Consider the following 25,880-nt stretch of genomic DNA (forward strand, 5'->3'; position numbering starts at 1 on the left):
TTTTATTACATCAAAATTTATTAAAGTTGTTCAAAGTGGTCTCTATGAGCTCTTATGTACAAACTCTACATTTTTGAAGTGAAACTTCTTTAGGCGTGTTAAAACTTCAAGGTCACGTCATGGTAATACCATCACGACATGGAGTAAAACGACGATTTTGGTATCTTTGAATCTTGCGAAAGAAGTTTCACTTCTGACACGTGTGCTCAAACACACGCTCATTTTTAAAGAATGATTGCTTCAAGCTGCAAGCATTATCAAGATTATGGTAGAGAATAATGATAGGTAGAGCAAAAATCTTACTTTCGTAAAATCTAAATGAAAAATGTAGAGTCGATAAAAGAAAAATTTTTTTTTTATTAATTACTTATAAACATTATATTATTTGCATGAGAATAATTAATGATTGTTTACTTAGTAAATATGTATTCTTTAACACCGATACTGGCCCGCGATCGCGTCAGAGAGAATGTTTATGGCGCAGAACACGCTTAGAGCGTTTGTGAACCACAATTCACTTCGCGAAGCGCGTCTCGACTCTCGGCTCGTTCTCGGTCAGTAACAAAGTAGAGTGCGCTGTGTGTCGACGCTTTATCGTTCAACGTACCCCTAATCGTATTTAGTTACTGAATACATAAATAAAATTAATTCTTATAAGAATCGGTTTGGCATATACTAAACAAATTGTAAAGGGCCTTGTTGTTAACAAGTTGTTCGCATAGCAAATATCAGTTTCGACCGCGTGTGTGTGAGCAGTGTTTACAAAGTTTTCGTTGTTTGGTTATGGTTTTGTGTGAGTTTTTACCCGTGAACTTGGTGCAGTGAGTGCAGTGACTAATTACATTCCTGAGGTAAATATATATCCGATTCCGTGTTAATTCGCTCGTAATTAAAGTCATTGTTTTATGTACGCACTCTATCACAGTGTTCCTGTCATCTGTTTATTTTTTGTCACCTATTGTTAGGCGAGAGGTTTTTTGGAGTTTTTGTCAGTAACAACATTGAAGGAAAACGCTGATGATTCAATTTAACGATACGAGAATTGTGTTTTTAAGTTAATGATTTGAAGTTTTTAATTTATGTGTATACTCTTTTTTGATAAAATCCAAGGATAGTTAGAAGTGCGTAAAATTTGTTCTAGGATTTGATAATTAGTATGCAATAATAACTATCTTGATCCACTTAGGACTAGGTGGAGATATATGTATGTAGAGATAAAGTTACGAAAAAACTGCGACTACATTTTTATAGTAAATTACGTTGACACGTTTCGTAAGCAATTATCAGAGCATATACATTACAAAACACATTACATTTCATGTTATCCGCAAATATATTTGGTGCCAACAAGTGAATGAATCATTTTTGTTGGCGTCGTTGTATAAGGGTGTTATCACATTTGACAGAATCACCGATCGATTCGCGAACGTTTTGATCCCATGTGAATATATTGCACGGTTTCGGAAACAAAGTGACAATGTAGTAACTATGGTATCAATAAAGTTATTTTAGTAGATTCTGCTTGGCAACGATGATATTTTGTACAAACGTTGTCATTATTTCCACATTATTTCTTTGTTAAAAACTACCAATTAGCGAACATTTTACTTGCAATCTAATAAGCGATGTAGAGGAGGATAATTTATGAAGAGAAAACACCTAATTTTTAATTAATTACATTTTATGTGTAGATCATCATTCAAAGAAATACATTCACAGATGTTGCAACTCTACTTCCTAATTAAATACTATTTTAATGAATGTATCTAGAGCGATCATCAAATGTATAGTATATTTTAATACGTTAGAAAGATTTATATGCCTAAATAGTGTCACACTGTAATGAAGAAAATATTAATATGTATACCTATGCAAATCAAATCAAAATATATAGAGCAAATGTATTATCGAAGCAATTCATTATTTCAACGTAAAATAAGGAACTGGCTAATGGGATAACACCTTAAATTATTCAAACTAAATGTTTCGTCTACTAAAATATGTGTTCTTAAGTGTTTTTTTAATGTAGAGTTATTTTTGATGATTGATTGGTAGGGAAGATTTGGTATAATAAGAATAAAACCCGGAGATTCGTGTTTTTACGATGCATCATCGTAAATAACAGCAAATTCTTATGTATATATCTAATAATAAATTTAAAATTTAAGTACCTACCTACATAAATACATAATATAATCTTGTTCGTTTAGAATTGGACGGAAAACGACTGTTGCGTTAATTACGCTTTCAACCTACAAACTGACTAAATTTTGTGTACCGGTGGGATTAGTTATCGCGAAATGTGTAAAATATTTGGGACACATACAAATATAAAGTTTCTTTTATATGTCGTGATTTGAATTTAAATTCGAAAAGTGAACGACGACTACGACTCTATTTCATATAGAGCATTAAATTTTTTATCTTTTAATTGATATTTGATTTCAACGAAAAATACAAACTTGAATAAAAGAGAAAATACCGGTTCATTATCTTCAATCTGCAAACGGTAAAACGTAGTTCGAAGATAAAGAAACCTTGCTATTACAAATGCTAGTGTAGTTTGTTGATTTTAGCCAAATAAATGCTGTGGATGTGCTGTAGTAACATTTGGCAACAATTTTAGCTATGATGTGTAGATGTGTAGTTAAATAGGAGACTAACATAAGCAACTAGATACCTACTATTTATTAAACTGATACAAATTACAATTTAATTTATCAATAATTTGAAATAGATAACAAATACATGTTTAAAAGTAAGTAAATGACACTTTTTTAAATAGGTACAGAAGTTTATTCATTTAACATTTACGTAGGTCGGTAGGTACTAGGTAACTAAAAAAAAATATTTGTACAATATAAGTGCATATATATACTTATTCAGCAGTACAACTGAAATCTTTGAAGATACAATAGGTTTAAAAAGCGATAAAAAATACCTACTCAATTACTTGAACCGACAATTTCATGCTTTTTAAAACTTAAATATTATAATATTTTACTCAAATTTACTCATGAATAATTCCAATATACAATACATATCTAGAAATCAAAGCACACAGTAACAGTGAAGTAACATAATACCTATATTTTAAATAAAACAGAGTAGGTACCAGGACATAAATATCAATTCCTCTAAGGTTTATTTTTGGGTCGCGACATTTATACGGTATTCGTAAAAATGGCGTTCTAACAATAAATGAGAAAATTATTCAATTCCTTCTAGCGGACATATTTATCAGGAAAAACTAAAGTGTAGAAGATCAACACTGAATTGACTGTGAGCTTTGGTGAATTTTTATATTCTAGGTAGGTACCATGAACATAGCAAGACAGCTATATTTTTTAAGTTTATGTAAGTAATAATTCTCCGTAAATTTCTATACAGCGACTTTATTTGCATCGAATTGATATTAGAAACTTTAAACACATGACACAAATACATAAAAATACGATAAAGACAACTAAGTACATTAAGACATTTTAATTGAAGTATTAGTTGGAATGATTTGCATTTTCTCATAATATGTTTTATTGGTTTTCTAAATAAATGATAACACTAAATCACATAATCACTACATATCAATTCATTACACTGATGTCATTTATGTACGAATTTTATCGGTTAAGTAATTTCGCTGATAAGCCCGCATACACGTAAGTACGAGTAAAAATTTATCATCGAACCACATGAGATAAGATCACTGAATCGTAAAACCAAATCGGTTTATAGTTATACCTCATAACATATTATATAAATCAAGGAAACAGCATAATTTATTGGTATTAATATAGGTTTCATGGAAGAGATTGTTCTGAAACTATAATTGTAATTTATTGTCAAGATATAATGCAATATTTAAAGATGTTTACACAAACATCAGCTGTTCTGTTAAAATGCTCATGAGTTAAAAGATTTTGACACATTAATTTTCATAGAAAAATTATTTATGACAAACTACATAAATCTGAAAAATAGTGCCGCTATTCAACAGAGTTTTACGTTGGCATATTTTTTCTTCATCGAAAATATGATGCAATCTGTGACAGTTGACCCGTTTGAATAATTTCCCTACAATGAACCTTATGCGTTTAATATGAGTTCATTTGTTTAATACAAGCACACAATACACAATGTAAGTTTTGTATACATTCCCTTGAAATTTACTAACTAAATATATCATGAAGTAAAAATAGTTTTAGTAGGAACTTTTGATAGGATAAAAATAAATTGCTATTTCAACTTCTTAAATATTCTTATCGCATATCGCGGAGGTAAACCCTGTGGAATCGATTATTGATTCTGTGTAGCTTAAACTTTAGGTACCGATTTTGTTTTATTTCTAAATGTTATTCTTGTACTTTTAAATTGCCATAAACAAACTTATGAGATTTTATGTATGTCCCTATGCTATGTATTATAGGGTATTTTATGGGTTAATAAAAATATCATATTATACGAGGTTCAATGAAGCCATTCAGAGTCATATAAAATTTTATAAGCAATTATATACATATTTTAATATCTTTTAATATCTTAATGGAAAAATATTAATAGGTACTACAAAGAAAACTTTTCCTGCAATATTGTAAGTCAATACAAGTACATACAATATGTTTATTTATCATACAATAAGAATAGGTAATCATTTGAAATATATGTATACCTACTCAAAAAAATATTTTATACAAAAGTCTCCAATTCTGAAAAGAATCATAGCCCTATTGAAAATAGATTTAAGATTTTACTGTACTCTACCTGTGACTCTACTGAGCTTAATGACTTTCAATTGCTCTATTTCGTGTTACATATTTGTTCTGGACTTCTGAAATCGAATGTTTATATTATTTCAGATATAAGATACAGATATAATAAGTACCTATATTTACATAATATTTAAAAAATCTTACATAATATTGAAAAGGTAGGTACAAAATACAGAACTAGTCTCTTCTTATGACGTTCGTTTGTTTAGCGGTGAAAGCGTAACAATCTTGATACTTTCACATTTATATTATTTGTATAATAAGTTTCTTACATTATAAGATGTTATACAAACATAAATTCAATATAAATATTGAAAATAAATCATGTAAATATATGCTTATACAATATACAGCTTTGTATGAAATATGGTACAATCTACATAATACGGAAGGCAGTTTGATGGCTGTCGTGATTATTTTAAATTACAAAACAACGTGTTTGAGAAGTTTATGGCGAGAACATGCTCAGAAAGAATAAGATAACACTACGCGAATATACGTCATAACATGTATATTTGCAATGAAATATTTTTTCAATTTCAAAACCGGGCTTAAACCTGTAAGTAGGGTAAACGCAGTCTTGAAACAAAACAAACCATTTCGCTAAAAGCGATCTCTCATTAAACAGTATATGAGCCTCTCCTTAAATCCCCGAATACCTCGTAAACGAGTGACTTGCGCTGATAATAAAACTCGTTTTGTTGCATAAGACACTTCTAATAGCACCCTTATTGCCGCCATAAAGTGCGACCAATATTAAATTGTTTACGTCGTGCTTTCGTTACCTGTACTTGACACACTTTCATTTTGTTTTGTATGTCCAATATTTTCACGTATTTTCAGGTATGGAAGGCCGAATGTTTGTATGCAAGATTAGCTGTATAAAACGGTCGGGGATTTTCTTATTTCTATTCAAATTCTTTGAAAAGTTTTCCTTCATAATAAGTATTTTCTATGAAGACATAATTCATGGTATAAAATATACCGTACCCAATATTAAAACATTAATACTCTTAGTAACTTACGATTTTTCGGAAGTATAAAAGTTAAACGTAGATTAATGAATTTATGTCTTTCCCAACTTTACTACAAAGAATAAACCATGAATAAACAGAATAATAATATTCAATCACCATGTCGCAAGTCACCATACGTGATACGTGTTGTGTCACCGTTCAAAAAAACGCAGATTATCGTCTGTTCGTCTCTAATACATATTTATGGTTTATGTTAATACCTATAGGAATTACAATAGATATGAATCGTATATAAAACAAACTATATATTTGGTTATCCTTTGTTGCAAGTACAATGTTTGTGAGAACAATACAAAATGGATTTGACTGTGTTCAAGGTCTGAATCTGAATCTGAATCTGCAATGAAGTAGGTAGAGCCTAGTGAAGTGCAGAAAATTTTAAATATAAAATGTCATTCTCAACTTATATTTTACTTCAATTTAATGAATGAATTAATTTCTTTCCATATCCATAGTCCACTATTGAATTGTATACCTACACATTATCAAGTTTTAAATTATTCATTGGGTATGTTTTTGTTGCTTTTTTTCTGTCATTCTTGTCCTGAGTAGTCACGTGTAATGACATGAATAAACACAAATTATGTCAAAATATAACACAAATACGTAAAAATTATGGCATTAGATGTTCTTGATAAAGCATGTTGTACAATTTATCTCCCATAATTTTACGTAAGTTTTAAGCCTGATTCCCACGGCATGTTTGCTTCACAAGCATTGGCAGACGACAAGCGCTTGTCGCCGCGTTCCCACGGCATGTGTGCGCACAAGCATCGGCAAACATCGGCAAACAAGCACAAGCGCGCCGATTCCCATGGCATGTGGTATGGTGTGGCGCGGTTGGGTTTGTGAAGCAAACATGTCGTGGGAATCAGGCTTTACAATAACGCTAAAGTGTGAGGTTTAAAATTTGACAAATCAATAAATACGGTATTCTCAGTGGCAGTTACTTGAAGATAAAAATGAAATCGAGATATTATGGTACTAAGTCAACTACTTCATTGGGTAAATGGCCTCTTTCGACCTTTCGAGATAAACGACATTACGATGACTAAACTTATTTCATTGCGTTATTTTGTGAAGAACACAGATAAATATATTGTATTGGTAACCTTGTACTTTGTAGCGGAATGAACTCTATTCGGCTAGTTTTTATTTGTCAACATTATGTTCAAAGTCCGATAAACTACGAATATTCGGGTCGAGATGTTGCCATAGTGTTTGAAATTTATGTTTTTTACAATACTTTTTGTAAAATACTGATTTATGCGTCCAGTCCTATGATTTATTCCAAATTAAAGTTAATGTTTTGCGAAGATAAAACAAAACTGGATTTAGTTAGATATGTTATACATAAACAAAGTATTAATCATTTGTCAGAAATTAAGAAAAATATTTTATTTTTTGTATTATTCACATAGATTTCATTTCGCAGGATGTGCCTATTGCTTTTTAAGGTTATTTCACCTTGAAGTCTTTTTATATTCTTTATTGCTAATGAATACACGAAATCTTCAACATCTCAGACGCGATAAGATCCATATCAAATTCAAATACAATTCAGGCTTCAGCTTTAATTTCATAATCTTATTATAAAACAAGGATTCAACCTAGTAAATCACTCAAAAGTCAACCTCTTTGATAACTTAAATTAATTTATTTAACTATATTTTAATAATAGCTAGATATATATCAAGCACTGGTCATTATACAAAAGGTCATTTATTAATTTTAAAATAAATTAAAACAATAACAAATATGATATACTAGCTGCTCCGAGCTGTTTCACCCCCATGGCCCCACTCTTTTTGGTCGTAGCGTGATGATATATAGCTTATAACCTTCCTCGATAAATGGGCTATCTAACACCGAAGGAATTTTTAAAATCGGACCAGTAGTTCCCGAGATTAGCGCATTCAAACAAATAAAGAAACAAACTCTTCAGCTGTATAATATTAAGTATAGATAAACCTACATAATACGCAGCAATATCGAGAAAATTCAAGCCATCTACCTCATAAAATTGAACTTCATTCATCATTTCTCTACATCATTATTCATTATGTAATCTACACGAAGAGCTTTGATTTATTTCCACGTGACAAACTCCACGTGTGAGAAGATTAGACGGATCCCGGTCGCTGCAGTCTGTTATGCAACTATTGGTTGAGTATTTTCGGATTACTCAACTTTGTTGCTCAACTTTCAAGTGTGGTCAATCTTCCCGCACTTACTAAACTCAAAACTCAAACATTTATTCATTCAAAAATAATATTTCTAGAAGCACTACTGAATCATAACATGTTTTGAAAATTAACCATCGATATCTACGGAGACTGGAGTATACCCAATGATTAAAATATTATAAGTAAATAGGTGCAGATATGTTAAAAGCTCTCCGGGAGTGTTAATTTGCCATAATTTTATTTATTTATCTCTTTTTCGCTCAGGATAGTACCACAGAATAGTTACATAATTTTTTATAGATTGTGCGTGCGTGTGTGCGTTTGTGTGCCATTTTCGAATATCGAATATTGTGTTGGTTTTAGGTACACTTTTTTTACTTGCGTATTATATCAGCAACGATACATAAAATATGAAACTCATCATGTTATAATATCAAATTATTTTATTTTAATATATTCATGGTTTTCTCTTTTGAATGGCTTTTTTTGCATATTTATTTTTCAAAAACGTTAATTCAGTTGTTCAGTTGTAACTCGTTTTTACATTTTGATATTATGCAACTTGTTTTAAATTAGGAACGTTAAGAATCAAGGATGTTAATAACACGAAATAAAAAGTTACTGCCTAGTTACAAAGTAATAAGAAAAAAAAATAGATTTAGTTACAAAAATCGTTTTTTTTTTTTCTATCTATCTCCAATCTCCATATTTCATTTTTTTATAAACATACTAAAATCTTATTATTCTATTATATGTTTATCTACCATAGATTTTATTATGTATTATATATCACAGATTATTCATAAAACAAACAAACTACGTAGTGGTTCCAAATCACTTGCAAATACATCATTCATAATAATATTATGCATTTGAACTATGATAACATTTGTCATCATAAAATTCGTAATAATAATATACAAACCGATAAATTATGTGATAAAACTGACGATAAATACAATATTGTCAGCTTCCTATGCCTATAAGATTATCACTAGTCTTAAAGTATGATACTTAGTAAATTTTCTTTATAACTCAGGTGTATCTAGATTCTAGACACGCGGCAGCGTGTCAAGCCGAGTTCAAGCGAAGAGAACTGGCGAGCAGCAGCCGTGTGTATTAAGTGTATATTTACACGAACCATTTCAAGCCACTTTTCACCCCCTTATAACTCGAAAACTATTTAAGTTAAATAAACCAAATTTGGTACATACCAAGAGGACCTCAAGATAAACAACCTTAAATTTCATAAATACAGATTAAACAGTTGCGTAGATATTAATATCCAAAAATCGCAATTTTTAAGACTGACTGACTTATAGATATATACAAAACCTAACCCACTTCCAGATGACCTAGAAAGTTCAAATTTTGTAATCAACTAGGTAATAGTGAGTGTACAAAGGAAAAAATCAGAAAATACTGAATTTATTTGTATTTAATTTTTTTTTCAATGACATTCATTTTGTTTGTATGGAAAAATGGACAAGTTTAAAAAAATAGAAAATAGTATATTCACCTTACTTGTCTTAAAAAATAGATCAAAACTAATCAGTGGCCGAAAAAATTTTTGAAATCCGTCAATAAATGACTGAGATATAGATTATTGAAGTTTACATATTTTAGGACGAAACATCTGTAGATTCGAAGCGCCTCTGACATCACACTCACTCGCGCTAGTATCGCTAGGGCGGATTACTTCGATTGCATGATTTCTTTATTCAAAACTGTTATTAAACGTAAAATAAAAGAAAATTGTAATAAAAATATTGCTCATACAGTTAAAAATAATATATAATTTTACATATTCACATTTATTTATTCTTTATTTATGAGTGTTTAGTTTAGTTTTAATTTCAGTGTAAATAAATAAATAAATAAATAAAATCTTTATTTTGCTTTAAACATGGTATTCAATGGTGATACAATTATATTAATAAAGCACAAACATGTTCAGCCAATACAAGCATGCAAAAATAATTACCATAAATGGTGTAATGGAAGAAGGCTTCGTCATAGGTCGAAATGATTTAATTTGCGTAATATCAATATGAGTGAAACATCTTTAGGCGCGTTTAGAGTAAAATTTCAAGATCGCGTCATGGCAATATCGTAACGTCATGGAGTAAGGCGACGATTCTTCTACAACGATCTTTGCATCTTGGTAATAGTGTGTGTACAAATTCACGCTGGATGTTTAGAAAATCATGTAATCTTTTAAACATAAAACGAGTTTAAAAAATTGCAGATAATGACGGGGCAATGTGTGCTGACATTCATAACATATAAGAAAATATAGAAAATAATACTAAACAAACCATACAGAGAAACCGCAACAAAAAATAAAACAAAAGTCGTATATAAAAAGTATTATATTCATAAAGTAAATCAAATTTGCAGAGTAATTTTCTGTACAAAAAGTAATGATATCCCACCAAAAACATAAATGTAAAATTTGGAGCCGAGTTCAATCGTTGACTTAATTTGCCAAAAAAAGAAATGAGATCTAAATGTGTGCCAAGTTCTGCAGACAGTCCAGAAATTTATTTACAAAGATGTATTAAGTTCTTAGGTTGACTGAAAACTCAATTGTTTTATTTTCCCTTAGAGAACAATGTTTATTCCAAAATATAACTTTTTTAATTTGATAATAATTGTATTAAATTATTATTTTCACAAAGCAAACAACTAATGACCTATTGAACCCCATAATTTGATGAGGCTAGTTTTTAGAACCACACAAAATATAAACAGTATGTAAAACTAGCCTCATCAAATTATGGGGTTCAATAGGTCATTAGTTGTTTGCTTTGTGAAAATAATTATATTATTCAAATTAAAAAAGTTATATTTTGGAATAAACATTGTTCTCTAAGGGAAAATAAAACAATTGAGTTTTCAGTCAACCTAAGAACTTAATACATCTTTGTAAATAAATTTCTGGACTGTCTGCAGAACTTGGCACACATTTAGATCTCATTTCTTTTTTTGGCAAATTAAGTCAACGATTGAACTCGGCTCCAAATTTTACATTTATGTTTTTGGTGGGATTTATTATTTCTATATAAGGTATTATATTTGAGCGTGTTTTAATATTTATTTTATTAAAATTTTATGTAATTGCTCTATGTATGTTGAAATTTTATTTCCGAAAGTATTGTATCTTTAAATAAACTGCTTTAATAATTACTTGTTTCTGTTGAAATTGATATTTTTGGTTTTATAGCATTCAAATGCTTTATAAATTTATACTTGTTTCTGTTTAATACTGCATCAAGGTGAAGTCAAAAATTTAAATTTTGATCAATTAAACAATGATAAAAACAAAATATTTAACTTTAAAATACGTTTTTATTTTATAAATAAATCTTTAACGATATTTCTAAATGTTGAAGTGTTTAATTTTGCTGTCACTTATTTAATTGATGTTATGAAATCGTGATTGGAAATTAAAAAATAATAATCATATTATGACTTTTAATGCAATAAAACAGAGAGTAATCCCGGCAGCAAGTCGAGGTAATTTTTCCAAGATTTCCATGGAATCTTAAGTTCCTCAATATTATGTACCTACCATTAAATTTTACCTAATTAATAGTTTTTACAATTTTTGAATTCATCACAAATAAAAATAAAATGAAAACAAGTCTGTTATTGTAAAAAGTAAAGATAAGAGTCTAATACAGATATGTTACTAGCAATAGTTGCATCCAAATATAGTAATATACTCTATGTTATTTCTCGTTCAAGTAAAGTAGTATTGAAAAAGAGATAAAATATACTCTTTGCTCGTACAAACAAATAAACTAGTACAGTATTCCGTTAATGCCAGTGACTTCAGTCTTCTGCGTATGGGCAAAGCAAGTACGGGTATGACGTTCCGCTCATGGGTACAGCCGTACAAACACAATAAATATAATGTACATATATAAACAACTAGCTGTGCTCCGCGGTTTCACCCGCATTGCTCCACTCCTGTTGGTCGCGATATATAGCCTATACCTATAGCCTTCCTCTATAAATCGGCTCCAAAGATCCAAAAGATTAGATTAGAATTCAAATAGTTCCTGAGATTAGCGCGTTCAAACAAACAAACAAACTTTTCAGATTTATGATATAAGTATAGATATATACGGCTGAGGAATTGATTAAAAGTTTCATGTTGTGTAATTCATTTCTCTAGGAAGACATACCTAGAGGATTTAAAATGCAACATGCTGGATTCATAGCATCAAAGAAAATTGTGCACATGTAGGTAGGTATAATATGATGAATTTTTGATTATGTTATTTAGAAAATTCCCAGAAAATAGCGGTCCTAATTGAATGAATTTTATATGAAGAATGAAGATATTTGGAAGCCTGGATGTCTGATGATGTGATGGATGATTTTATCGTACAAAAGTTTTAGGCTTTAGCTAATGTTATAAGAAATGAATCAACACCTGTTGGTTTAACATATTATGGTCTAAGATCCGAATATAAGTCGAAATGCAACGGCGTGATAATAGAATGAGACCAATTTTATAATAAATTTAGTGTATTAAAAAATGTATTAAAAATGGGTTGACTGGGAAAATCCTGGACAGGACATTTTTAATGAATTAAAAAAAATTTTTTTAATTAATTGCAGTATCAACATAATAAAAAATGATAATAGACTTAAAGTAAGAAACTTACAGAATGTGCAGTCATAGTCGTTTTCTAATATTTACCGGGACAAACGGCTAGGTTGGCAGGTATAAACAGGTATGTCGGTACCAGTTACTTTACCATTTTTAATACATTTTTTAATATACTAAATTAATTATAAAATTGGTTCTATTATCACGCCGTTGCATTTCGACTTATATTCGGATCTTAGACCATTATATAAACGCCAAATAAAAAACGAAATATGAAACAAGGTATTAATATAATTTATGTCGAAGTGGCATTTGATCCCTCTTGTGAAGTTCGTTTGAAATCTGATCATCGCAACTTTTTGTAGGACCTTTATAACACTATGAGATACTGTATTATATTTATTTTATGGCCAAGAATTTTTACCAATATCTAAATGATTGGAACGAAATTTTTATGTTATATACCTACAGCCATTTTTATGTTGGCCTTCAATAAGTCGGGAATAACCCATTTCCAGTCAGTAGGTATACACATGTAAAGAAAAACTTTATCAGAAGATTTTCTTACCTTAAAGCTCCTCATAAACTTTATTAATCAATGTTTAAACTAGTTTATTCTTTCATCCTCAAGCCAAACAACTTTAGAGCAAAAGAGTACTCTTATTAAATAAGTTCAATGCCGAATTACGAACCAAAGTAAAAAGATTACGACGTGGAATGATGTAAAGAGAATAAGTCCTATAGAATTTTAGATCGTTTATTCAATGTACCAAATAAAATCCAATTTATAAAGAATTTTAACGTCTTCTCAAATGGTTCACAGTTTTGTCGAAACATAATCATTTAAAATACGTTTCTGATTTCGATAAGCTCCATTATAATAAAATCTAACTAGTTACGTCATCTTTAACTCAAGAAAGGCTGGACCGGTTTTTATTAACTTGACAAAGTAGAATTGCCGCTAATCTGAATAAGTTTTAAAAATCAGGCTTCTTTTTAAAAGAAAAATAAATTATGAATGAAATTCGTACACTATGAAAGATACCTATGTCAGTGTAAGCTTCTTGGTATTACATCGTAGGTATGTCATCGCAAAATATCCAAGTAGTGTGTATGCTATTCAAAAGGTAGGTACTATTACTACGTCATGCTTTGTGGAATACAATTTTTCAAGAACTTCTGACAGTTAAGGGATCGTTTGTAAGCCACACCTTAATAACTCGTTTTACACCCTGTCCACACCCATATCCTTACAGTTATAAATAAATAGAGTCATTAAGCTAATACTTAGAGTAATAAAAGTATGTAAATGAAATGAAATAATTATTATTTGATGCATAATGACTATATAATTTTTCCCGACTTATAGAAATTTTCTTGTCTTATAGAAATTTTCGCACCTTATGGAAATTATCTCACCTTATGGAAATTTTCCCGAGTTATGGAAATTTTCCTCAATTATAGAAATTTTCCCGACAGAGAGAAATTTTCTTCAAGCATAGAAAATTTTCTGGCTTATAGAAATTTTCCTGACGTATAAAAATTTTCCTGGCTTATGTATAGAAATTATCCTGACGTATAGAAATTTTCATGGCGTATATAAATTTTTCTGACATAGGAATTTTCCTGGCGTATAGAAATTTTCCTGATGTATAGAAATTTTCATGACTTATGAAAATTTTCCCGACTTATAGAAATTTTCCTGGCTTATAAAATTTTCCTGACGCATAAAAATTTTCCTGGCTTATAGAAATTTTCCTGGCGTATAGAAATTTTCCTGGCGTATAGAAATTTTCCTGGCGTGTAGAAATTTTCCTGACGTATAGAGTTTTTCCTAACGTATATAAATTTTCCTGACATAGAAATTTTTCTGGCGTATATAAATTTTCCTCACAGAAATTTTCCTGACGTATAGAAATTTTCCTGGCTTATAGAAATATTCCTGGCATATAGAAATATTCCTGACGTGTAGAAATTTTCATGACTTATGGAAATTTTCCCGACTTATGGAAGTTTTTCCAAAAAAAGAGAAATTTCCCTGACTTATAGAAATTTTCCTTGCTTATAGAAATTTCCTTACAGAGGAAACTTACTACTACTTATCGAAATTTTCCCTACGGAGAAAAATTTTCCAGACTTTAAGAAATTTTCCTTACTTATGGAATACTATATGGATAACAAGCGCAAATAATACTTGCAAAGATACTAATATGTATTATAAGGTTTTTCCTAATTGTTCACAGCAGATAACTTCAGACGTGAGATATGAGATAACAGATGATTCATACATTACTTTTCCTGTTTTTTTTTTAATAATCACTGAAAACTTTATAGTCGATAGGTGGTAGTTATATTGATATACTACAAATAATGTAGGTAATAAGTTTATTTATTTTATTTTTCTTATATAGTTAGTTCTATTGAACATGTCTGTTAACTGCGCGTATACGATTTTTAACCGACTTCAAAAAAAAAAGGAGGAGGTTATCAATTCGGCTGGTATGTTTTTTTTAATGTATGTACACCGATTACTCCGAGGTTTCTGAACTGATTTACGTGATTCTTTTTTTGTTCGATGTCGGATGGTATCGAATAATTGGTCCCATAAAAATTTTATTCGGATAGGCCCAGTACCTAGTTTTTATTTTATGAGCATTTTTGTCTGTATTTGTGTCTGTAAATGTTGCAAGTGCAAGTTTGAAGTCGGTTGTTTTTAACGCAGTTATCACTTGTTAATCGCTTTTAAAGGAAGTGACTTGATTGAAATTAACATTCAAATAAGTCATATTATTAACAACTTATGAAAAAGTTACAATGAGAATATTGTACGTGACAATTTCTATCGTAAATATTTCTGAAAATAAAAAAGATCTTTTTAAAGATATTTTTTGTGTTTTATTCTTAAAAGTACCTAATGCTATATAAAAACTACACAGATAATATCTTACCTTGAAAATACAAGAGGGAATATTATTGTTTATATTTACTTCATTCAAATACATAAGAAGTCAAGCTGCGACTGACACTAGCCTTTGTGCGAAGGTTTATCTATTCATATTTATCTAGAGTAAATTAATTGATATAGATAAGAGAACACATGTCTAAACAAAGGTAGGAAAAGTATTCTAAATTACATTATATTAACTGTGATATAAACTAAATAAAAACAATCAGGTACCTATAAACTTTTTTAATCAATGTTTAAATTGTTTCGTTTCTCTTTTTAGGACTAACTTTAAAGTGGGAAACAGAAGTTTGATTAATTAACTTCAATTTTATAAATGAAATTCTAAATCATACATCCATACTAATATTATAAATGCGAAAGTAACTCTGTCTGTCTGTCTGTCTGTTACGCAATCACGCCTTAACTACTGAACAAATTTGCATGAAATTTGGTATAGAGATATTTTGATACCCGAGAAAGGACATAGGATAGGTTTTATCCCGGAAATCCCTCGGAAACGGGAATTATGCGGGTTTTCCTTTGACTGCGCGGGCGTTGCCGCGGGTGGAAAGCTAGTATTATATAAATTAAGTGACTTTTGTACTTGAGATATATTTTTTAATTTATGGCTACGGAAAATACGATCCTACTAATATATTACACCTAAATGTGATAGTTTGTGAGGATGTTGTATGTGTATGTATGTTTATTACTCTTTCACGCAAATACTACTAAACCGATTACAATGAAATTAAGCAAACATATAGAAGGTAACTTGGATTAACACATAGAATAATTTTTATCCGGAAATCCCACGGGAACGGGAACTATGCGGGTTTTTCTTTGAAAACGCGGGCGAAGCTGCGGGCGGAAAGCTAGTCATTCATAATACGACTTCAGTATTAAGAGTTTAGACCTGTTGAATATACGTAATAATGTAGATTATAGATATCGATACCTAATACCTATTGCTTCTTATCACTTAGCTGATTAGACTACTTTCGATCCTCTCTCGATTACTTTTACCTTTCTTATTAAAGGCTATGCTTCTTCACTTTAATCAATACCTTTTTGATGATTTCTGATAAAACAATTTCTATGTCGAAGGCAAGTAAGAACATAATGCCATATAGGTGGATCGCCAAGCAGTGAAGGCATGCTTTAAATTTTAATAGTTAGTAACAAATAACAATTTCATACTGAAATACATCATAATTTATAACAGAATCTGTTCTATAGATTGAGATATAATGTGTTTCTACAATGTACATATTGAAGACTTTTATGGTCGTAACGTCAACATAAACATAAAATTGTTGCTTACGACTTGTAAGTTGTTTATAACAAATATCGGTCATTGTACCAATCCGGTTTCAGTAAACTTACGTGACCTTGGGATACCCGTTTATTATGCGTGAAGACGAACCATCCGGACGGCTATAACTTTGTTAGTCTGATTGCCTTAGAAGATCCTGCAGAATCGTAATTTAGTTAGCTAGTACTCAATTTGATGCGAATCGAGTTACGTAGATTAAGAGAGCCTTAAATGACTCGATGTTTCGAGTTCTAATCTAATGTAATGATAGTAAAATTAAGCCTAAAATCTTCGTAAAGAGAGCCTCTTTATTGCTTGTGTCTTAGCATCACAAACAAAATAAGATAACACATTATCAACACAGGTCTTCCCCTCCAATTTAATCGTAGATCTTATTCAAAGATAAAATAATATGATCAGTGGATAAGAATTCGTATTGTATTTTATAAACATTAATAGCTCAATAAATTGTATAACTTATTTCACACTAAATTACAATAGGTCACACGGAACGTATGTTTTACAGATTTACGACTTTTTTAAATTACTCTGTTCGAACATTAAAACCGATATAATAATATTACGTTTCGACAAAATTGTTATTTTATGGAAATATATATGGCTTTTTATTCCAAGAACTAGATTTTTTACAAGAAAGCAGACGTTCGTATTGCGACAAAATACATTTTTGATTAAGATGGCTTCAATACCGGAATCAATGTTTTTATTTTTTGTTAAAATAAAAAGACATACTAAATTATTCTTTATTAACAAGGAAGTATTGCGACATGTTTGGCTATTTTACTGGTTCTAATTAAGAAGTCATGCGCAATAGCTAGGCTATGAAATTATAAAATGAAGTAGTACCTACCTTCTTGTTTACATTAATATGTACCTACCTAATTGAAATTGTCACCAGAAGACAAGGTACTGAAAAAAGATACATATATTTATATTATAAATAACATCTTAGATTACACTTTCATATAGTATTCCTATTAGATATGCGTAATGCGTATAACTATATAGGTGAAGAATTTATTCAAATATATTTTTACGTTAGATTATTTAATTACCTATATTATTTTATGCGTAATTAGCACATGCTTAAATAATTTCCATTCAGCATAGTAATAGAAGCGATAGAGCGCGATACATAACATCTGTACCTAGATAATAAACTCAAACTCAAACTCAAACTCAAACATTTATTTATTCAATTAGACTTCTTTTGGAAGCACTTTTGAAACGTCATTACATATTTTAACATTTACCACCGATTCGGAAAGCAGTATCTACGGAGAAGAATCGGCAAGAAACTCCATAGTTGCTCTTTTTAATAATGTCAGTTTTACAATTTAATTTTACAAAATACATTATATAAAAATCTTAATAATCGACTCATAACAAAGTTGATTTTTATTCTGTTTGGTATTGTTTGATTTTTTAGATTCCCAAGTACCAAACTACTAACATAACAAACATTTTATCAAACAAATAATAAAATGCTGTAATTACATATTAATGTGTGGACTAGGTTGCTAACTACTTTAACATCAATGCATTAGGGATTAAAACGTAATATGATAATATATTCCATACAGCATCTACATACACCACGGTTGTAGGGAGATTTAATTAAAATCAAGCGAGGAGTCGCAACGAAATTCAATTATATAGGAATTTATATCAGGGACTTGTTAAATTGTATTATTCTAGTTGCTTATAAGCTTAATTAAATTATCAGAAGACTATTTATTTAGAGTATAAAGTATCTTCAATGTTGCATATAAAGTTGAAATATTTATGACTAGTACGATTCGGGTTAGATGTTGTAGAGATATATGTATAAACATAACGGTCTAGACAAACCCTAAAAATCGATACCTAAGTGCAATACCTAACCCTACATCACTTATTTCAGCAGCTTTGTAGTATCCTGCCGTATTCAGTATACCTAATTTCGTTTTAACAATCGTTTTGCCTTAAATTACTGCATTTGAAAAAGGTAGCAAAACGTTTTATGGTAATAGCAGATGCGTAGTAATTTTATTTGTGTAAAATTTTAGAATTGTACATATAATCATGTATTACACACTAAGTATAACACATGACTCATGACGATAACTAGTACCTACGATTTTAATTATCAAATGATCCTCTAATGTAAATAGCAACAATTCTGGAAAGGTGTTAGTGAAAGCTGGAATGGATGTTTGAGTCATAGTTTGAGTTTATGTTTAAGTTTTGCGTCCCATTTCACAACCGTTGAGTAACATCGTCGGATTGACATTCCCACAATCTGTAACTTCTGTTTTGAATAAGATGCTATAAAATAACATTTATATTCCGATTTGGAGATTGAGAGTCTTACATTATACAAAATAATTCAGCACATTACACTAATTAATTTTAAACCGTTGGGCGTTGACGTCACATCTAGTAGAAGTCAAACCAGCTAGCCAAATATTTGCACGACCGGTAATGTTTTTTTTTTTTTTTTTTTAATATCTGGTTTTTCTTGCAATCTGCCTGAAAATAGGCATTTAGCTAGAGGTTATGAAGGTAAAATAAATGACTTGAATGGTATTAGTCCAATGACCAATCCATTATATTATGCTAAGACCTCATATTATGAGGTCTTGAGGGGCCTTTTTTTTAATTCTTTTAAAATGTCGGATTTCCGTATCCATCAGATTACAGGCAAGTGCGTTTGGATGGTTTTTTAAACGTTTTGCGTAGCTTTTCAGCCTTGCGGAGATCTCCTGTTTCACTAGGGGTATATTCAGGTCACGATGTAGTTGGTTATTTGTGACATACCACGGGGCATCTGTTATCATCCGCAGCATTTTTGATTGGAACCGTTGCAGGATTTCCAAATTGGAGTTTGATGCCGTGCCCCATAGCTCAATTCCATACGTCCACATAGGCTTCAGTATGCATTTGTAAAGGAGTAGCTTGTTATCCAGCGACAGGACGGACTTGCGCGACAGTAGCCAGTACATCTTCCTAAGTTGTAGCCCAAGAGATTTCCTTTTATTAAAAATGTGTGTTTTCCAAGTAAGTTTTCTATCCATGTGTACACCCAAGTATCGCACTACTTCGCATTGGGGTATTTGTATATTGTTTAATTTAACAGGAGGGCAAGAGTTGTGTCTAAGAGTAAAGGTCATATGAGCCGATTTGACCTCGTTAGCCTTGATGCGCCAATCTCGTAGCCACTGTGACATCTCATTTAGATTCCGTTGCAGAATATTGGACGCAATTACAGGGTTTTCGTGAGTAGCCAACAGTGCAGTATCGTCTGCGAAAGTTCCCACAAGTACATTCGTAGTTACAGGTAGGTCATATGTGTATATAAGGTATAACATGGGACCCATTACGCTTCCCTGTGGAACACCCGCTTTGATGTCGTGTATATCGGATCTTTCGTCTCCCACCTTTACGTAGAAGTGACGTTGAGTTAGGTATGATTTTAACAATAAATAAAATCTGGATGGAAGTATTTTAAGTATTTTATACATCAGACCTTCATGCCATACCCGGTCGAATGCTTGTGAGATGTCGAGGAAGGCTGCCGAGCAGTATAATTTCTTCTCAAATGCGGTATTAATCTTTTCAACGAGCCGGTGAACTTGTTCAATTGTTCCGTGCGCCACACGAAATCCGAACTGATGTGAGGGTATTACTTGTAATTTATTTATTTCAGGTAGGAGTCTTTTCATTAGAAGAGTTTCAAAAACTTTAGATGGTATGGGCAGCAGGCTTATGGGGCGATACGATGTTACTTTATCCGGCTCCTTTCCAGGTTTGAGAATAAGTATTACTTCGGCTGTTTTCCATTGTTCAGGAATGAACTCACGACGCAGTATAGCATTGAATATTTGTGTTAGGAATGTAATACCGACATCTGGTAGTTCTCTGAGCGTTTTTGCCGTTATAAGATCATAGCCTGGAGCTTTGTTTAAATCTAGTTTATGTACGACCTGTTGCACCTCTCTTTTTGTAAAGCATTCGATCGGTGGAGAAAGCTGATGTATAAGAGACAGAGTATCCCTAACTTCGTCTATTTTTGTTGAACCTAAGTCTGTATTTGGAGTAAATGTTACGGATAGGTGTTCTGCGAATAATTTTGCCTTGTCAGAGTTACTTCTCGCCCAATTTCCATCTTGTTTGCGTAGGGGTGGTTGGAAAGTAATCGGTCTTTTAATATTTTTCGTGACTTTCCAAAGCGAATAATCCGTTGCAGGAGTAGCGTCCAGGTCACGCATAAAATTTTCCAGATGTTCATTTCTTATTTTTTCAAGTGTATTTTTTAATTTTTTAACCAGCTTGTTGTACAACCTTTTGTGTTCGGGATATTTAGATTCTTGCCATTTTTTCCTAGCTTGTCTCTTTTTTTGTACGAGATCTGTAATTATTTGTGGATAGGTAGGTACACAATCTGATTGCTTTGATATATCGGGAGAAGATTTCCAGGCTGCTAATTGAACACACTTATTAAATATTTCCACAGCATTAGTTATGTCATCATCGGATTTAAGTGGGATATTAGTGGTCATTGTTTCTTTTATTTGTTGTGCAAATTCATTCCAATTAGTTTTTCTACTATGAAGTTTGCACGGCGTGTTAACTTGTAAGGGCTCGTTATATAGTTCAGCTAAAATTGCAGTGTGGTCAGAAGATAAGTCGAAACTAGACATACAGCGTAGTGATGACATCGTTAGGCCTTTGGTGACAAAGAAATCTACTAGATCAGGCTTCTTTTTAACGTCACTCGGCCAGTATGTCGGTTCTCCGGTAGACGAGACTTTGAGGTTAAGACGATGGATTGTCTTTGCAAGTTCGCGGCCCTTAGGAGTAATAATTCTTGATCCCCAGTCGGTATGCTTCGCATTGTAATCACCTCCCGCTACAAATTTCTGGCCCAGGGAGTTGAAAAACGAGGTGTAATTTTCGCTTTTGAGGTTGTGCCGCGGGGGCATGTAGAGGGCTGATATCAATAGCGGACCATTTGAGGACTGTATTATAATATTTGTAGCTTGGATTTCATTGCTAGAGAAGAAATTTGTAGTATGGTGTTTAATATTATCTTTGATTAATATAGCTGAACCTGCGTGAGCTTTACCATCAGGATGGTTTGTATTATACAATTTGTATTTTGGCACTGTAAAAAAGCTCTTAGCGGTAAAGTGCGTCTCAGATATCAGCATAATATCTATATTATGAGTGTTCATAAACATTTTTACTTCGAGAGCATGGTTTGATAGCCCATTGGCGTTCCACAAGGCAATTTTTAAGGGTCTGAATGTAAATGCAGTTTGGACATGAGGTTCATGAGCAGAGTCGTCATGGTGGTCATTTGCTGCATCATTTCTCTGAACATGTTCATAATTTGCTTAAAGTCACCTGAGTTGACAGTTGGTTCATATATGTGTTCTGAATTAGTTGGATCTTTGTCGTTTTCTTTATTATGTTTTGTTGGTTTTGATGTTCGGTTATTATTAGTTACTTCAGCGTAAGTTTTGGTTCGGTTGGTAGATTCTGTTTCAGGTAATTTATGATGATCTCGTTGTAAGTTGGTAATACTATTAGTTGCATAAGTTTTATTTCTAAGTGGTGGATATTTTTGCTTTTGGAGTTCTTTATAGATTGAACAACCTTTATAATTAGCTGGATGGTTACCATAACATAAAACACATTTAACTTCCTCGGACCTTTCCTTGCGCGAACACTCAGCGGAAGTGTGGTATCCAGCGCATTTGATGCATCTAGGTTTTCTGCGACAGTACTTTTTAGTATGCCCATAGTCCTGGCAGTTTGAGCATTGGGGTATACTTCGCTTTGGCCTAGGAGGTTCAAATTTGATGCGACAGTTTAGAAGTCCTTTTATATTGTATATTTCCTTATTATTTGTCTTTGGTTGTAGTTCAATAACAAACATATCTAAAGCCTTTTTAGTCCCCGTTTGTTTTATGTTCCATATGTTAGTAGCTGTGTGATCTAATGCAGCAAGCGCTTCTCTAATATCTTCAGTGTCAGTTGATGGGTGCATATGTTTCAATATTACCTTAAAATTTCGTTCTTGTTTCGGCTTGTAAGTATAATATTCAGTATTTTTAGTGTCCAATTCTTTTGTTACTATTTTAAACGCTTCGCTGGAGTGGGGTTGAATTTTTACAACGTTATTTCGGATGACTTTCAATTCAAATAATCCTGGAACTTTTTCATTAAGTAATTTTGTTAACGGTCGTATATTGTCCACTTTATCCACGAAGAGCGGTGGCGGTCGCGGTTGTTTCTCTGGTTGTTTTTCTTGTGGTAAATCAGATGGTAAACTATCAAGTTCAGCAAAAGAGTTTGATGTAGGCACAGGTTCACTTAGCCAGTACGTATTTAGTTTAGTCTGCTTTAGGGCTCTATCATTTATAGGGCTATCGCGTTGCCGTTTCTTACCTTGGACACTGGTCCAAGTAGTGTGTTCTTTGTTTTGACGCATTTGATTCTGATGGTCGCAAGTTGCTGTAACATTAGCACGGCTTACTTCTGAGAGAGAATGTGATCTTGGTCTATTGAAAATACCAGTTTGGAGAATTTGTTGGGTTATCTTTATTTTTTTTTCTGGGGGTAATTGGTTCATTTTGAGTCCCACGAGTGAGGTCGATAATACAGGTCACATATGGGGTAACGCCTATTCCCATGTGAAGGCACAATACTTCAAAGTGAGCCAGATCCATTGAAGTTGGCGCTAGAGACTGATCTACCCATCAGCCATGCATCCTATCAGCACGTAACCCACCTTAGGATTTGGGGAATTTTTAATGAGGTTTTCTTCCTCTCGGTCCAGGCGGTAAAGCCAAGATCTCCGATCTCGCGAAACATGACCACGAGGTAGCGGGTAGTGCGGGTCATTTCCTATCCACACTGGCAGGGCTTTTTAGGCCATGTTGGTCAGGTTATTTTCTGCCGCCCGACATTCGGCGTTGTTACTCATTTTGCACCACCCAGGGGACACGTGTGGGGTGGGCCTAGGAATAGGTGGTAAATCCCACGGACGCGAGTAACTTTGTCCCCCAATTGTATTATTCTAGTTGCTTATAAGCTTAATTAAATTATCAGAAGACTATTTATTTAGAGTATAAAGTATCTTCAATGTTGCATATAAAGTTGAAATATTTATGACTAGTACGATTCGGGTTAGATGTTGTAGAGATATATGTATAAACATAACGGTCTAGACAAACCCTAAAAATCGATACCTAAGTGCAATACCTAACCCTACATCACTTATTTCAGCAGCTTTGTAGTATCCTGCCGTATTCAGTATACCTAATTTCGTTTTAACAATCGTTTTGCCTTAAATTACTGCATTTGAAAAAGGTAGCAAAACGTTTTATGGTAATAGCAGATGCGTAGTAATTTTATTTGTGTAAAATTTTAGAATTGTACATATAATCATGTATTACACACTAAGTATAACACATGACTCATGACGATAACTAGTACCTACGATTTTAATTATCAAATGATCCTCTAATGTAAATAGCAACAATTCTGGAAAGGTGTTAGTGAAAGCTGGAATGGATGTTTGAGTCATAGTTTGAGTTTATGTTTAAGTTTTGCGTCCCATTTCACAACCGTTGAGTAACATCGTCGGATTGACATTCCCACAATCTGTAACTTCTGTTTTGAATAAGATGCTATAAAATAACATTTATATTCCGATTTGGAGATTGAGAGTCTTACATTATACAAAATAATTCAGCACATTACACTAATTAATTTTAAACCGTTGGGCGTTGACGTCACATCTAGTAGAAGTCAAACCAGCTAGCCAAATATTTGCACGACCGGTAATGTTAAGTGCATTGTCGTTTGCATTGTTTTCAACCAACTTCAAAAAAGGAAGAATTCGTTACCATAGAACTCTATTGGGTGAATCGATTTTTTCAATGTAATGAGCTAGTAACCTCCCGTTGGTTCCATTTAAATTTTGTAAAGTTCGGACCCTTTGAAGGGGATTCAGATTTTGTTAAAGAAATTAAAAATACGCTTCTGTAAATTTTATCCTAAAAAATTACCTTGCTCATGAATTGAAATTGAAGAATTGTTACTAAATAACGTTGTATTTGTGCCTAGTTTAATATAATACTAGGTATATCTCCATGTTTTCCTTAAAATTAAGAAACTCACATCCAAAACATAAATGCTATTAACATTTTATGTAAGAAATTATTTCTTAAATATAAAACTTTTTCAATTTTAGTTACCGTAATAAAAATATTGATAAAGTAGCCGTCCGCCCCGGCTTCGCCCGTGGTACATATTCACGTTTTCTCTACATAAGAACCATCCTCGAACTACAAGGAATATTATAAAAAAAGATCTCGAGTTATGCGCTTACCAACACATTTTGGGATTCATTTTTATATATAAGAAGATTGTGCATACAAAGTAATTGTTGATGTAATAGATGATGTCACGTGATAAAGCATACTCAATTAGTATTGGACAAGTATGACAATGTTAATTATAATACTGTACGAGTAATTTTCAATGCAATAATATATTAATAATTCAAACATAAGGTAAGGTCGTCTCCTTGGTTTTTACTTTTTGTATAACACCTATTTATAGAAAATTATTTTTAAATATCGTATTTTTTGTCAAATATATTTTGACACTCCTATTTTTGTCAATTATTTTCCTCTTTTAAAATGGTACGCGATACGGAAGTTAATTCGGCATTTAGACTGTACCTATCTCAATTCTATTCTGGAACGATCGTTTGTGTAATTATTATTCTATATTTAACTATAGAAAATTATTTTTAAATGTCGTATTTTTGTCAAATATTTTTGATACTTACTAGGTACTATTTTTGTCAATTATTTTCCTCTTTTAAAATTGTACGCGATACGGAAGTTAATTTGGAGTTTCGACTGTATCTCAATTTTGTTCTAGAACGATCGTTTGTGTAATTATTATTCAATTCACGAATG

The 25,880-nt window shown here is 31.7% G+C and overlaps 1 protein-coding gene across 2 annotated transcripts in view; it reads left to right on the plus strand.

Annotated features, from left to right (window-relative positions):
• The first annotated feature begins 583 nt into the window (after nucleotides 1-583).
• The window catches only part of LOC123697877 (dual 3',5'-cyclic-AMP and -GMP phosphodiesterase 11), a 194,564-nt gene continuing 169,267 nt past the window's right edge, over nucleotides 584-25,880 (plus strand). The window contains exon 1 of one of the 2 annotated variants that reach the window (XM_045644442.1): nucleotides 584-851. The gene's annotated coding sequence lies outside the window, so the exon portion shown is untranslated. The remainder of the gene's footprint in view (nucleotides 852-25,880) is intronic. The other variant, XM_045644444.1, reaches the window with a different exon arrangement.

Source organism: Colias croceus, chromosome 15, assembly GCF_905220415.1.
Source record: "Colias croceus chromosome 15, ilColCroc2.1".
NCBI lineage: Eukaryota > Metazoa > Arthropoda > Insecta > Lepidoptera > Pieridae > Colias > Colias croceus.